Source organism: Camelus bactrianus, chromosome X (assembly GCF_048773025.1).
Source record: "Camelus bactrianus isolate YW-2024 breed Bactrian camel chromosome X, ASM4877302v1, whole genome shotgun sequence".
NCBI classification, from domain to species: Eukaryota; Metazoa; Chordata; class Mammalia; order Artiodactyla; family Camelidae; genus Camelus; species Camelus bactrianus.
In genome coordinates, this window is record NC_133575.1 from 70249301 (window position 1) to 70252439 (window position 3139).

Below are 3139 nucleotides of genomic sequence, written 5' to 3' on the forward strand. Positions count from 1 at the left end.
CAAAAGACTGAAACAGAGCAGAAAATATTCCTCCACAAAAACGCACCACAAAACTTTAGTAAAACAAAATTTTAGCCTAGCTAAACCCTGCCTCTAACAAGTTAGCTTAAATTTCTCCTTCTGACAAGCTGGCTAAATGTCTGAGCAAAAGAGCAACCAGAAAGCTTCTTTTGATCTGCGATACTTCTCTGAATCTAGTCTGAGCAGTTTAAATAAATGGAGGACATCTGTACTCATTTCTTGAAATGAACTTGCATAATTTATGTGAGAGAAAAATTTTAGACAGCAACTGAAGGAGTGTGACATTCTTGTGTTTCTTCCAAACTAAGCCATTCTCTGGGACATCCCAGGGATACAGACCAGACACTACAAGGCCAAAAATGTGTTCTCTTCAAAGGGTATGTGTGCTCAGAAGACTGATAACATGACTTCGGTGGACCTTACAACCCCCCACCCCTAGTAGATATATATTCTTCCTCTAAAATGAGAAAGGATAAGTAGAAGTCAACTGTATGAATACAAGGGAAGCTGAACCTCTCCTTCTCCTTCCTCATTCTGAAAAGTAGTCATGATGGGGCCAGAATCTTTAAGAAACATTGGCCTAGAGGTCCTCCCAGCACCATTGATTCCTATGACCTCTGTATATGGTCATCTAGAGCATTCCTGCCCACTGCTCTTTCAGGTACCCTCAACTTCAAGGCTTATTTCCCTCAGAACATATATATTATACATGCTCACATCTTTGTTTTAGTAAAATAGAATGAAACAAAAATTAACTACTCTTTTAATCTTGCATCTGCCTCTAGCTTATTCCTGCTCTTCCTCTCTGATTCTTTCTCCTTTCTCTACAGTCAGGTTCTTTTTCTTATTTTTTGGGGGGGGGGGGGTAGAGGGGGAGGTAATTAGATTTACTTATTTATTTATTTATGGAGATACTTGGAATTCAACCCAGGACCTCGTGCATGTTAAGAACATGCTCTACCACTGAGCTATACCCTCCCTGCCTCAAGGTTTTTTTTTGGGGGGGGGGGTAATTGGGTTTTATTTTATTTATTTATTTTTTAATGGAGGTACTAGGGATTGAACCCAGGACCTTGTGCATGCTCAGCATGCACTCTACCACTTGAGCTATACTACACCCCGCAAGTTCTTTTTAATAGCATACATCAGCTATCTTAAATTCATAGATTCTACCTCCATAGTTGCACTAAAACAGCTTTGGCAAAGGTTACCAGTAACTTCCTTGTTGCTAAATTCATGGTTGTACTTCAGTTCTTACCCTTTATGAGCTCTCTGATATGTGAGTCCCTTCTCAGTCAAATTCCTTGGCTTCCATAACACTATTCTCTACAGTTATTCCTCCTACCTCTCTGGTCACTCCTTGGTTTCCTTCATTAGTAACTTGTCTACCCCCTTTTCCCCTAAACAATTACAGTCTTATGACTGAAATGATGGTTTCAGGTGGAATATTGTAGAATGGAAGATAGGACTGAGACAGTATAAAGGGGAAGAGGAGGGTGAAAGAAAAATGTGTAAGGCTTCCTTTGTATATCTTACAAAGCTGCTAAAAATAAGGTGGGTTCTTTGACATGCTGAGTTCCTTTTAAGTCTGGGTCTAGTTTGTGAATAAATGCCTCAGAAACTAAGACCAAGTTTTTCCAACTACTTTTTTATGCATTCATTTATCTAACAAGAATTTACTGGTTTGTCTTTAATGTCCCAGATTTTGTACTAGGCACTTAGACATAAAAGAGATGAGCCTTTTACGGAGCATCATAAGAGAAACATTTTAAAAGCTCAATAATGAGTATACATCAGTCACATGATAGACTAAAATGCAGCAGGGCCTTGAGAATTAAAAAGGTGGCAAATCCTACTGAGACAGGATGGAAGTGGGCAGGGCACAGCCATTAAAAGAATGACAGAGCAATTAGCACCAAAATGGTGGAAGATTCAACTCCCAGTAGACCTTGAGCTTTAATATGCACTCACAGAAATACAACAGCATGCTAAATGGTACTCCCACAGGTGCCAGGACAGTTTTAAGGCCGAACATAAAAGGTCAAAGGGTGGGTGATGGCCCAATTCCTGGGAATCCTACCCCCTTTCCCAAAATAGTTGGAATAATTCTCCCACTTGTATGAAGTTACTGAGCCCATAAAAACTTAGCAACACTGAGCCCAAAAAAACTAGCAACACCACCTCATGGCCACTCTCTCTTCTAAGTGAGATGGCCTGTACTCTACCTATGGAGTGTGTATCTGCTTTTACTTTAAACTGAGCACCTAATCCCCACACCTCATGGCCTTTCTCTTGCCTTCTCAAACAGCCTGCACTCTGTCTATGGAGTGTGTATCTCTCTGAATAAATCTACCTTTACTCAATTGTGGCTTGCTCTTGAATTTTTTCCTGCAGGAAGCCAAGGACCCACACTTGGCGGGGCGCATTCCCAGGGACTCAACCAAGACCTGGGACATGGCCATCCTCTCATCCCTCATTTTTTTCCCATATCACTACTTTGGATGGGATGCAACAGCCAGGCTTCTCAAAAGAGGTAACTCTTGTACTGAGTTGTAAGAGACAAGGAGGTATTTGCCACTGAGGGAGTGATGAGGCAGAAGGACAAGGACAGGCACAGCAAAAATGAGATCAGATACATCCAGGCATGGTGAACTAAGGCAGCCATCTAGATTAATATATGAAAAAGGAATGAGGGGAATGGAAAATCACCGTTAGAGCACTATAATAATTGCTGAAGGCAGGATCCATGGAAAAATGTTAAATTAGTCGGTGAAATGATACAAAGAGAGAGGATATTTGTAGAGCTTCAAATTAGCTCCTCCAAAATATTCATTAATTACTGTGTTGGTTTCAGTATATGTTGACAAATTTTTTGTTATCTTCGCTTCCAAGAGGTGAATCTTAAATCTCCTCCCCTTGAGTGTGGGCTGAGCTTACTGAATTGCTTCTAATGATAGAGTACTCGAGTATGGAAAGGAGAAACTGGGCAGGTAGCACATTAACCAAGTTAACAGCATTAACAGTAGCAGTTACATAAATATTTTGTGACGTAAAGGTTTGAAGCTAGGTCATGTTAACCATTGTGCTATCCTTCCTCCCCTGTAGAGAATATGGCAGG